Source organism: Bubalus bubalis, chromosome 2 (genome assembly GCF_019923935.1).
Source record: "Bubalus bubalis isolate 160015118507 breed Murrah chromosome 2, NDDB_SH_1, whole genome shotgun sequence".
NCBI classification, from domain to species: Eukaryota; Metazoa; Chordata; class Mammalia; order Artiodactyla; family Bovidae; genus Bubalus; species Bubalus bubalis.
Window position 1 is genome coordinate 141,200,113 of NC_059158.1, and position 13,547 is coordinate 141,213,659.

The 13,547-nt window shown below is 43.1% G+C and overlaps 1 protein-coding gene across 2 annotated transcripts in view; it reads left to right on the forward strand.

The window, feature by feature from the left end:
- Positions 1-6,393: 6,393 nt before the first annotated feature.
- SGO2 (shugoshin 2) overlaps positions 6,394-13,547 on the forward strand; it is a 30,223-nt gene continuing 23,069 nt past the window's right edge. For both annotated transcript variants that reach the window (XM_006059335.4, XM_044937013.2), the window contains exon 1: positions 6,394-6,549. The gene's annotated coding sequence lies outside the window, so the exon portion shown is untranslated. The remainder of the gene's footprint in view (positions 6,550-13,547) is intronic.

Here is a 13,547-nt window from a genome sequence, read left to right on the forward strand (position 1 = left end):
TCAACCTAGGCCTAGCAACAGGAGCTACTGAAGCCAAGTGGCAGGTATAGGGAGCACTGCAATACAGTGTGCCCACTTTTCTCAGAGGTAGTGGAAGCAATGGTCCCAACAGCAGCGTGCAAGGCCACAGCTGGCCATGCAGGATCAGCAGTATCCTCACAGGCTGTGACTGTGGGTGAGTCTTATCTGCTGCCAAGAGCCCTTGTTCCTGCCTGTTTTCCAAGCTTGTAGCGTATCCTCTCCAGAAATGCTTTAAATAATCCAGTGTCCTTTACTGCTTCTATCAGATTAGGTAAATTTTTCAACCTGCCAGACTGATAAAGATTATCAGATCAGATAGCTTAATAAAATGCACATACATTATTTCTACCTTTATTAGCTTATTGATTTGCAGTGTGCTCCTGTTCAGGGACTGTTTTTCTTGGATGATTTTTGTTCTGGTAATGCTGAGATGTTTAAGAGGATTGTTCACTGTTGTTGTTTGGTAGGAAACTTTCCTCTTCTCCCTTTCCCTCTGTCTTCTTTTTTGGTATGTGTGGGGTGGAGGGCAGGGGAGGGTTTCAGTACAATCAAATTCTAATGGATTGGAATCTACTCTTAGGAAGAGAAAAATCAGACAATTAATGAGTATGAAAATTGAAATAGAGGGAGAGGAGCAAAATCAGTGCCCTCTGCATAAGAGTATCACAACACAACTGTGAGCTTATTTAACTGGTTTATTTTATGGATAGGAGCTTGCAACAAAGAACCCAAAGGTAATGCGTGTTCAAGATACAACTAACTGTATCTTCACACTCCTAGTCCAGGGCTTATGGTTCTACCTACTTGTCTCCATCCAAGAGGCAAATGACCTAAAAGCAAGGTAAAAGTGAAAGTGTTAGTTGCTCAGTCATATCCAACTCTTTGTGACCCTATGGACTGTATTGTCCATGAAATTCTCCAGGCAAGAATACTAGAGTGGGTTCCATTTCCTTCTCCAGAGGATTTTCCCAACCAAGGGAGCAAACCCAGATCTCCCACATTGCAGGCAGATTCTTTACCATCTGAGCCACCAGGGAAGGCCCTAAAACAAGCTGAGATCAGGTTAAATTCAGCCCTTTCCATTATACTTTTTGACTTTATGGTTGTGTATGATAAGAATTTGGGCTTCCCAGGTGGTGCTAGTGATAAAGAACCTGCCTGCAAATGCAGGAGACAGGAGATGTGGATTTGATCCCTGGGTCAGGAAGATCCCCTGGAGGAGGGCATGGCAACCGACTCCAGTATTCCTGCCTGGAGAATCCATCAGACAGAGGAGCTTGGCAGGATACAGTCCATAGGGTCACAAAGAGTTGGACACAACTGAAGTGATTTAGCATGCAAACACATAAGAAGTTACATTTTCAAGAGCTTTTTATAGTTTACAAAGTGTTTGGTTCATTATGTTCTCTGAACTGTGAAATAAGGTACATACAACATTCAGAAAACGAAGATCATGGCATCTGGTCCCATCACTTCTTGGGAAATAGATGGGGAAACAGTGAAAACAGTGTCAGACTTTATTTTTTGGGCTCCAAAATCACTGCAGATGGTGATTTCAGCCATGAAATTAAAAGACACTTACTCCTTGGAAGGAAAGTTATGACCAACCTAGATAGCATATTGAAAAGCACAGACATTACTTTGCCAACAAAGATCAGTCTAGTCAAGGCTATGGTTTTTCCAGTGGTCATGTATGGATGTGAAAGTTGGACTGTGAAGAAAACTGAGCGCCGAAGAATTGATGCTTTTGAACTGTGGTGTTGGAGAAGACTCTTGAGAGTCCCTTGGAGTGCAAGGAGATCCAACCAGTCCATTCTAAAGGAGATTAGTCCTGGGTGTTCTTTGGTAGGACTGATGCTAAAGCTGAAACTCCAGTACTTTGGCCACCTCATGCGAAGAGTTGACTCATTGGAAAAGACTCTGATGCTGGGAGGGATTGGAGACAGGAGGAGAAGGGGACGACAGAGAATGAGATGGCTAGATGGCATCACCGACTCAATGGATATGAGTTTGAGTGAACTCCGGGAGTTGGTGATGGACAGGGAGGCCTGGCGTGCTGCAATTCATGGGGTCGCAAAGAGTTGGACATGACTGAGCAACTGAACTGAACTGAACTGAACATATATTAAGCTTTTAATGTGTCAAGCATTTTGGACTCTTTTGTTGACTATGAGGGCTATTCCATTTCTTCTAAGGGATTCTTGCCCAGAGTAGTAGATATAATGGTCATCTGAATTAAACTCACCCATTTTAGTCCATTTTAGTTCACTGATTCCTAAAATGTCAATGTTCATTTTTGCCATGTCCTGATTGACCACTTCCAGTTTACCCTGATTCATGGACCTAACACTGCAGGTTCCTATGCAATATTGTTCTTTCCAGAACTGGGCATTACTTCCACCGCCAGTCACATCCACAACTGGGTGTTGTTTTTGCTTTGGCTCTTTCTCTTCATTCTTTCTGGAATTATTTCTCCACTCTTCTCCAGTAGCATACTGGGTAACTTCTGACCTGGGGAGTTCATCTTTCAGTGTCCTATCTTTTTGCCTTTTCATACTGTTCATGGGGTTCTCAAGGTAAGAATACTGAAGTGGTTTGCCATTGCCTTCTCCAGTAGACCACGTTTTATCAGAACTCTCCACCATGACCCATCTATCTTGGGTGGCCCTGCATGACATGGCTCATAGTTTCATTGAGTTAGACAAAACTGTGATCTATATGATCAGTTTGGCTACTTTTCTGTGATTGTGGTTTTCATTCTGTCTGCCCTCTGATGGATAAGGATAAGGAGCTTGTGGAAGCTTCCTGATGGGAGGGATTGGCTGTGAGGGAATCTGGGCCTTATTCTGATGGGTGGGACCATGGGCAGGGGATTCTGGCTTTTGTTCTGATGGGGGAGGGGGGAGGTTAGAGAATGATCTCTGTTCCTTTCCAAGGCAAACCATTCAATATCATGGTAATCCAAGTCTATGCCCCAACCACTAATGCTTAAGAAGCTGAAGTTGAATGATTCTGTGATGACCTACAAAAACTTCTAGAACACCAAAAGAAGATGTCCTTTTAATCACAGGGGACTGCAATGCAAAAGTAGGAAGTCAAGAAACACCTGGAGTAACAGGCAAATTTGGCCTTGGGATACAAAATGAAGCAGGGTAAAGGCTAACAGAATTTTGCCATGAGAACGCACTGGTCATAACAAGCACCCTATTCCAACAACACAAGAGAAGACTCTACACAGGGACATCACCAGATGATCAATTCCGAAACCAGATTGATTATATTCTTTGCAGCCAAAGATGGAGAAGCTCTATACAGTCAGCAAAAACAAGACCAGGAGCTGACTGTGGCTCAGATCATGAACTCCTTATTGCCAAATTCAGACTTAAATTGAAGAAAGTAGGGAAAACCACTAGACCATTCAGGTATGACCTAAATCAAATCCCTTATGATTATACAGTGGAAGTGACAAATCTATTCAAGGGATTGGATCTGATACAGTGCCTGAAGAACTATGGATGGAGGTTCGTGACACTGTACAGAAGATGGTGATCAAAATCATCCTCAAGAAATAGAAATGCAAAAAGGCAAAATGGTTGTCTGAGGAGGTCTTACAAATAGTTGAGAAAAGAAGAGAAGTGAAAGGCAAAGGAGAAAAGGAAAGATATACCCATCTGAATGCAGAGTTCCAAAGAATAGCAAGGAGAGATAAGAAAGCCTTCCTCAGTGATCAATGCAAAGAAATAGAAGAAAACAATAGGATTGGAAAGACTAGAGATCTCTTCAAGAAAATTAGAGAGACCAAGGGAACATTTCATGCAAAGTTGGGCACAATAAAGGACAGAAACAGTATGGGCCTAACAGAAGCAGAAGATACTAAGAAGACGTGACAAGAACACACAGAAGAACTATACAAAAGACATCTTAATGACCCAGATTATCACAATGGTGTGATCACTCACCTAGAGCCAGACATCCTGGAGCACGAAGTCAAGTGGGCCTTAGGAAGCGTCACTATGAACAAAGCTAGTGATGGAATTCCAGCTGAGCTATTTCAAATCCTAAAAGATGATGCTGTGAAAGTGCTGCACTCAATATGCCAGCAAATTTGGAAAACTCAGCAGCGGCCACAGGACTGGAAAAGGTCGGTTTTCATTCCAATCCCAAAGAAAGGCAATGCCAAACAATGCTCAAACTACCGCACAATTGCACTCATCTCACAGGCTAGCAAAGTAACGTTCACAATTCTCCAAGCCAGGCTTCAACAGTACTTCATCCGAGAACTTCCTGATGTTCAATCAAGCTGGATTTAGAAAAGGCAGAGGAACCAGAGATCAAATCGCCAATACCTGTTGGATCATCAAAAAAGCAAGAGAGTTCCAGAAAAACATCTTATTTCTGCTTTATTGACCACACCAAAGCCTTTGACTGTGTGGATCACAACAGACTGGAAAATTCTTCAAGAGATGGGAATACCAGACCACCTTACCTGCCTCCTGAGAAACGTGTATGCAGGTCAAGAAGCAACAGTTAGAACCAGACATGGAACAACAGACTGATTCCAAATTGGGAAAGGAGTACGTCAAGGCTGTATATTGTCACCCTGCTTATTTAACTTATATGCAAAGTACATCATGCTAAATGCCAGACTATGAAGCACAAGCTGGAATCTAGATTGCGTGGAGAAGTGTCAATAACCTCAGATATGCAAATGACACCACCTTTACAGCAGAAAGTGAAGTGGAACTAAAGAACCTCTTGATGAAAATGAAAGAGGAAAGGGAAAAAGCTGGCTTAGTTCAAAAAGCTAAGATCATGCATCCAGTCGCATCACTTCATGGCAAATAGGTGAGGAAACAATGGAAACAGAGACTTTATTTTCTTGGCCTCCAAAATCACTGCAGATAGTGACTGCAGCCATGAAATCAAAAGATGCTTGCTCCTTGAAAGAAAAGCTATGACCAACCTAGACAGCATGTTAAAAGCAGAGACATTACTTTACCAACAAAGATCCATCTAGTCAAAGCTATGGTTTTTCCAGTAGTCATGTATGGTTGTGAGAGTAGGATTGAAGAATTGATGCTTTTGAACTGTGGAGAAGACTCTTGAGCATCCTTTGGACTGCAAGGAGATCAAACCAGTCGATCCTAAAGGAAATCAGTCCTGATTATTTATTGGAAGGACTGATGCTGAAGCTTCAATATTAGAAAAGACCCTAATGCTGGGAAAGATTGAAGGCAGGAGAGAAGAGAACAGAGGATGAGATGGTTGGATGGCGTGAATTTGAGCAAACTCTGGGAGTTGGTGATGGACAAGGAAGCCTGGCGTGCTGCAGTCCATTGAGTCACAAAGAGTCGGACATGACTGAGTGACTGAATTGAACTGACTTGAATATGTCAAGCTGAGTACACAAGACATAGTGCTAGTTAAACTCTAGATATGCAGAGATTTCTATAATCAATTTCATTTTAAACCACTATTATTGGAGTTTTTACTGTAGTATACACTGTAATTTTAGCAGGTGGCCAATCAGTAAATACTTTTCTGCTTAAAGAAGACTCAGCTAGATATCTTTGGAGACTGATCTTGAAATATACTGAAGATCTAATTCAAAACCATTGTTTGCATCATTTATCTAGATTCTATAAAGTAAAATGAAAAGTTGTTGAGTCTCAAATGTTTCCAAATGAACAAAATAGTGACATGGCTATAAGGTTGACTACATCACTGTATAATGAACTAGTAAAACCTAGATTTAACCAACTATTTTCATTTTCAAACTAATACAATACAAAGATAAAGTTTTATTCTCTGTATAGTTTTTCCAGATTATGAAAGTCACTTGTGAAAGGAAACTAAGCTAATTAACCTGGAACATAAAGTTTATAATACATATTTCTGTGTCGTTGTGAATAACGGAAAATGCCATTCTTGTATATTTAGCTAAAACAAACCATTAGTATAAGAACTAAGTATTAATGAGATCCAGCATTTCAAATTTCTTTGCCGCATTCTCCTCGAAAAGTTAAAAGAAAAAATGGAGAGGGCTTTTAAGTGGAAACTAAATAACCCTGCTGGCGTCATACTGCAAAGATGTAGAACTGGTAAAATGTGGGCAGGCAGTTTTACAGTAGCGTCAGGAACAACGAAAACTTTCCAACAGGCTTCAGGTGGCTGCCAAGCCTTTTAAACATCTGATTGAAAAACCTAGTTTTGTCAAAGGGGAGTTTCCTTTTTCTTAAACGCATTAGGAGACAGCGAACAGTACCAGCTCAAAGTCTAAGGAATCCCTTTGCACTCTGGCTGGGTGGGCCCTGGCTTGCCTGGCCACGACCCCTTCCGTCGCTCACGTCGAGGTCCCACCCCTTTCACGTCCCACTTCCTGGAAACCAAGTTGCTTTGCGCCTCCTTCTCAGGACCTGATTGGCTGGTGCGGGGAACGCTAACGGTTGCAGAGTTTAAACCCAAGCCCTGGCCGCGAACGCCGGGCTCCCGGAGCTGGGTGCTGGTTCCCCCGACCCTGAAAAAGTGGTAAGTCAGTGACCTATGACATTTGGTGTGGGTCCCCCCCGTCTGGCGGTATCCATGCCTTTCCCGAGCCGAACCACTGTGCGCTGCCTTCCGAGGTCTCTGGTCAGCCTAGCCGCCCACGGCCCCGCCCACTCCGGTCTCCGGATCCGCGACTTCAGCTTGGTCTCCGAGGGGCTTCTTGGAAATGGCGCTGGGTCGTATCTGAGTCGCTGCCTCTTGTCCTGGGAGTTTGAGCGCTCGGTTCTGTGAGGAGGCGAGCCGCCAGGCCAGCTCTTGGCAGGAAGGGATTTCTGTCCTTTTGACTACTACTTTTAGAACAATATCTGGTTCACTGTGAGCTCTCAGTAAATAGGCTGAATGACTGTTAAGAGACTGCTTACCCGGGATCTCGGAGGACCCTTTCCTTTGGAGCGCTCGTTTAGAAGGGAGGCTGAAGGCGAAGGGGTGATAGAACACTAGGAAGAGCTTAGAACTTGAACTGGATAGGGTCTTGACGTACAGGTAGGATTTCGCTAGGCAGTATGGACTGTGATTTTTCTACATGAGGAATTCAAGTCATGAGAATCGGGTGTGGAACCGAGTAGCTCTGCTTTAAAGATAGCCGAGATGCTAGCCAGAGTAATAGTACATAGGTAATGTTAGTGAGAGCTTTGTGCCATGTCCAGTACTAGGCACTGTATACGCATTGGCTCATTAAGTGCTTACAGTGAGATGCCCTTATTTATATTTTTTAAATAATGGTCTAAGTCTGGAAATTGAGACTTGGAGATGCTAGAATCGCATAGCTATGAAATATTAGAACTGGCGCACTAAATGTCAGAACTGGAAACCGTCTAACCACTATTTTATAATACAGTCGGTGATCCATCTTGGTTCTAAATCTGCTCATTCAACCAACTGAATCAGTGAAGAAAAAATTGGGGAAAATTCCAGAAAGTTCCTAAAAGCAAAGTTTGATTTTGCCAATTGCTGATCAACTATTTCAGTTCATTTCAGTCGTTCAGTGGTGTCCGATTCTTTGTGACCCCATGGAGTGCAGCACACCAGGCTTTACTATCCATCACCAACTCCCGGAGCTTGCTCAAACTCATGTCTGTCTAGTCGGTAATGCCATCCAACCATCTTATCCTCTGTCGTCCCCTTCTCCTCCTGCCCTCAATCTTTCCCAGCATCAGGGTCTTTTCCAAGGAGTCAGTTCTTTGCATCAGGAGGCCAAAGTATTGGATCTTCAGCTTCAGCATCAGTCCTTCCAATGAATATTAAGGACTGATTTCCTTTAGGATTGACTGATTTGATCGCCTTGCAGTCCAGGGGACTTCTCCTGCACCACAGTTCAAAGCATTAATTCTTTGGCGCTCAGCTTTCTTTAATAGTCCAACTCTCACATCCATACATGACTACTGGAAAAACCATAGCTTTGACTGGACGGTCCTTTGTCAGCAAAGTAATGTCTCTGCTTTTTAATATGCTATCTAGGTTGGTCATAGCTTTTCTTCCAAGGAGCAAGCGTCTTTTAATTTCATGGCTGCAGTCACCATCTGCAGTCATTTTGGAGCCCAAAAATAGTTTGTCACTGTTTCCATTGTTTCCCCATCTATTTGCCATGAAGTGATGCGACTGGATCTTAGTTTTTTAAATGTTGAGTTTTAAACTAACTTTTTCACTCTCCTCTTTCACTTGTGTCAAGAGGCTCTTTAGTTCTTCGCTTTCTGCCATAAGAAGGGTGTTATCTGCATAGTTGAGGTTATTGATATTTCTCCTGACAGTCTTGATTCCATCTTGTGTTTCATCCAGCCCAGCATTTCTCATAATGTACTCTGCATATAAGTTAAATAAGCAGGGTGACAATATACAGCCTTGACATACTCCTTTCCTAATCTGGAACCAGTCTATTGTTCCATGTCTGGTTCTAACTGTTGCTTCTTGACCTGCATACACGTTTCTCAGGAGGCAGGTAAGGTGGTCTGGTATTCCCATCTCTTGAAGAATTTTCCAGTCTGTTGTGATCCACACAGTCAAAGGCTTTGGTGTGGTCAATAAAGCAGAAATAAGATGTTTTTCTGGAACTCTCTTGCTTTTTTGATGATCCAACAGGTATTGGCGATTTGATCTCTGGTTCCTCTGCCTTTTCTAAATCCAGCTTGAACATCAGGAAGTTCTCGGATGAAGTACTGTTGAAGCCTGGCTTGGAGAATTGTGAGCATTACTTTGCTAGCCTTTGAGATGAATGCAATTGTGCTGTAGGTTGGGCATTGTTTGGCATTGCCTTTCTTTGGGATTGGAATGAAAACTGACCTTTTCCAGTCCTGTGGCTACTGCTGAGTTTTCCAAATTTGCTGGCATATTGAGTGCAGCACTTTCACAGCATCATCTTTTAGGATTTGAAATAGCTCAGCTGGAATTCCATCACTTTGACTAGCTTTGTTCATAGTGACGCTTCCTAAGGCCCACTTGACCTCGCATTCCAAGATGTCTGGCTCTAGGTGAGTGATCACACCATCGTGATTATCTGGGTCATAAAGATCTTTTTTTGTATAATTCTTCTGTGTGTTCTTGTCACGTCTTCTTAGTATCTTCTGCTTCTGTTAGGCCCATACCATTTTTGTCCTTTATTGTGCCCAACTTTGCATGAAATGTTCCCTTGGTCTCTCTAATTTTCTTGAAGAGACCCCTAGGCTTTCCCATTCTATTGTTTTCCTCTATTTATTTGCTTTGGTCACTGAGGAAGGCTTTCTTATCTCTCCTTGCTTTTCTTTGGAACTCTGCATTCAGATGGGCATATCTTTCCTTTTCTCCTTTGCCTTTCACTTCTCTTCCTTTCTCTGCTATTTGTAAGACCTCCTCAGACAACCATTTTGCCTTTTTCATTTCTTTTTCTTGGGGATGGTCTCAATCAGTGCCTCCTGTACAATATCACGAACCTCTGTCCATAGTTCTTCATGCACTCTGTCTATCAGATCTAATCCCTTGAATTGATTTGTCACTTCCACTGTATGATTGTAAGGGATTTGATTTAGGTCATACCTGAATGGTCTAGTGGTTTTCCCTTCTTTCTTCAATTTAATTCTGAATTTGGCAATAAGGAGTTCATGAACTGAGCCACATTCAGCTCCCAGTCTTGTTTTTGCTGACTGTATAGAGCTTCTTCATCTTTGGCTGCAAATATAATCAGTCTGATTTCAGTGTTAACCATCTGGTGATGTCCATGTGTTGAGTCTTCTCTTGTGTTGTTGGAAGAGGGTGTTTGCTATGACCAGTGTGTTCTCTTGGTAAAACTCTTATTACCTTTTGCCCTGCTTCATTCTGTACTCCAAGGCCAAATTTGCCTATTACTCCAGGTATCTCTTGACTTTCTACTTGCATTCTAGTCCCCTATAATGAAGAGGACATCTTTTTTGGGAGTTAGTTCTAGAAGATCTTGTAGGTCATCACAGAATCGTTCAACTTCAGCTTCTTCAGCATTGCTGGTTGGGGCATAGACTTGGATTACTGTGATTTTGAATGGTTTGCCTTGGAAATGAACAGAGATCATTCTGTCATTTTTGAGATTGCATCCAAGGACTGCATTTCATACTGTTTTGTTGACTATGAGGGTATGAGGGCTACTCCATTTCTTCTAAGGGATTCTTGCCCACAGTGGTAGATATAATGGTCATCTGAGTTAAATTCACCCATTCCAGTCCATTTTAGTTCACTGATTCCTAAAATGTCAATATTCACTCCTGCCATCTCCTGTTTGACCACTTCCAATTTGCCTTGATTCTTGGACCTAACATTCCAGGTTCCTATGCAATATTGCTGTTTACAGCATTGGACTTTACTTCCATCTCCAGTCACATCCACAACTGGGTGTTGTTTTTGCTTTGGTTCTTTCTCTTCATTCTTTCTGGTATTATTTCTCCACTGATCTCCAGTAGCATATTGGGCACCTGCAGACCTGGGGAATTCATCTTTCAGTGTCCTATTTTTTTGCCTTTTTATACTGTTCATGGGGTTCTCAAGGCAAGAATACTGAAGTGGTTTGCCATTGCTTTCTCCAGTGGACCACTTTTTATCAGAACTCTCCACCATGACCCGTCCATCTTGGGTGGCCCTACATGGCATGGCTCACAGTTTCATTGAGTTAGACAAGGCTGTGGTCCATGTGATCAGATTGTTTAGTTTTCTGTGATTATGGTTTTCATTCTGTCTGCCCTCTGATGAAGAAGGATGAAAGGCTTATGGCAGCTTTCTGATGGGAGTGACTGACTGATGGGGAAACTAGGTCTTGTTCTAATGTTGTGGGGCCATGCTCAGTAAATCCTTAATCCAATTTTCAATTGAGGGACTGGGCTGTGTTCCCTCCCTCTTATTTGACCTGAGGCCAAACTATGGTGGAGGTAATGAAGATAATGGCTACCTCCTTCAAAAGGTCCCATGCACACACTGCTGCACTCAGTGCCCCCGACCCTGCAGCAGGCCACCATTGACCTACACCTCTGCTGGAGACTCCTGGACACTCACGGGCAAGTCTGGGTCAGTCTCCTGTGGGGTCACTGCCCCTTTCTCCTGGGTCCTGGTGTGCACAGGGTTGTTTGTGCCCTCCAAGAGTCTGTTTCCCCAGTGCTGTGTAAGTTCTCGTGGCTCTATGGTGGGGTTAATGGTGACCTCCTCCAAAAGGGCTTATGCCATACCCAGGTTGGCTGCACCCAGAGCCCCTGCCCCAGCAGCAGTTCACTGCTGATCCGTACCTCTGCAGGAGACACTCAAACACAGTTCTGTCTCAGTCTCTGTGGGGTCTCAGGGTCCTGGTGTACACAAGGTTTGAGCCCTCTGAGCATCTCTGGCGGATGTGGTGTTTGATTCTAAATGCAATTTCACCCCTCCTACCATCATTATGGGGCTTCTCCTTTGCCCTTGGATGTGGAGCGGCGCTGGAGCGGCAGCTTCACTGGTGCTGGAGTGACTTTGAGGAGATACCCCACATCCAAGGGCAAAGGAGCAACTATTTACATAGCAAAAAGCTCAGTTTTCATTCCAATCCCAAAGAAAGGCAATGCCAAAGAATGCTCAAACTACCGCACAATTGCACTCATCTCACACGCTAGTAAAGTAATGCTCAAAATTCTCCAAGCCAGGCTTCAGCAATACATGAACCGTGAACTTCCTGATGTTCAAGCTGGTTTTAGAAAAGGCAGAGGAACCAGAGACCAAATTGCCAACATCTGCTGGATCATAGAAAAAGCAAGAGAGTTCCAGAAAAACCTCTATTTCTGCTTTATTGACTATGCCAAAGCCTTTGACTGTGTGGATCACAAGAAACTGTGGAAAATTCTTCAAGAGATGGGAATACCAGACTACCTGATCTGCCTCTTGAGAAATGTGTATGCAGGTCAGGAAGCAACAGTTAGAACTGGACATGGAACAACAGACTGGTTCCAAATAGGAAAAGGAGTTCGTCAAGGCTGTATATTGTCACCCTGTTTATTTAACTTCTATGCAGAGTACATCATGAGAAACGCTGGGCTGGAAGAAACACAAGCTGGAATCAAGATTGCCGGGAGAAATATCAATAACCTCAGATATGCAGATGACACCACCCTTATGGCAGAAAGTGAAGAGGAACTCAAAAGCCTCTTGATGAAAGTGAAAGTGGAGAGTGAAAAAGTTGGCTTAAAGCTCAACATTCAGAAAACGAAGATCGTGGCATCTGGTCCCACCACTTCATGGGAAATAGATGGGGAAACAGTGGAAACAGTGTCAGACTTTATTTTTCTGGGCTCCAAAATCACTACAGGTGGTGACTGCAGCCATGAAATTAAAAGACGCTTACTCCTTGGAAGGAAAGTTATGGCCAACCTAGATAGCATATTCAAAAGCAGAGACATTACTTTGCCAACAAAGGTCCATCTAGTCAAGGCTATGGTTTTTCCTGTGGTCATGTATGGATGTGAGAGTTGGACTGTGAAGAAAGCTGAGCACCGAAGAATTGATGCTTTTGAACTGTGGTGTTGGAGAAGACTTTTGAGAGTCCCTTGGACTGCAAGAAGATCCAACCAGTCCATTCTGAAGGAGATCAGCCCTGGGATTTCTTTGAAAGGAATGATGCTAAAGCTGAAACTCCAGTACTTTGGCCACCTCATGCGAAGAGTTGACTCATTGGAAAAGACTCTGATGCTGGGAGGGATTGGAGGCAGGAGGAGAAGGGAACAACAGAGGATGAGATGGTTGGATGGCATCACTGACTCGATAGACGTGAGTCTGAGTGAACTCCGGGAGTTGGTGATGGACAGGGAGGCCTGGCATGCTGCGATTCATGGGATCTCAAAGAGTCGGACATGACTGAGCGACTGATCTGATCTGATCTACTGCTATTTACAGTGTATTAGGTATTATAAGTAATATAAAGATAATATAAACTATACAGAAGGATTAATGTAGGTCATATGTAAATATTATGCCATTTTATATAAGGAACTTGAGCATTATGGATTTTGGTATCTGTGGGGTCCTGGAACAAGTACCCTGCAGGTACCAAGGAATGACTGTACCTCAATCTCCATATGGTAAGTCTCCCTAGAATGGGTACTTCAATACAGAAGACCCGAAGCTGAAGAATACCAGACATATAATAGTAGCAGTTAGATCTTGGTGGCCACTGTGACTTGAGAAGAATGGACAAGGGGGAGAAAAAGAGGAGTTTAAATTATAGAAATGGGAAGAAGAGTAGATGGTGGAGAGTTTTACATTCTATAGATTAATAAACTGTAGTGAGGGCAGGAGTAGAAGTAGGGTTGGAAAGAAGCTATTGAAATAATTCAGGTGAGACATGTTAGTGCCTGAGTCTAGGTTGATAGCAGTGGAGATACTTAAAAGTAGTCAGAGTCTAAATGAATTGTGAAGGTAGATTGGGATGTGGGGGATTTTTGACCAAAGCAACTGGAAGGAGAGAGTTGAAATGGGGAAGGCTCTGAGTGGAGCAGGCTTGAGCAGGCCAAGTTTGATATGCTGTTTTAGTT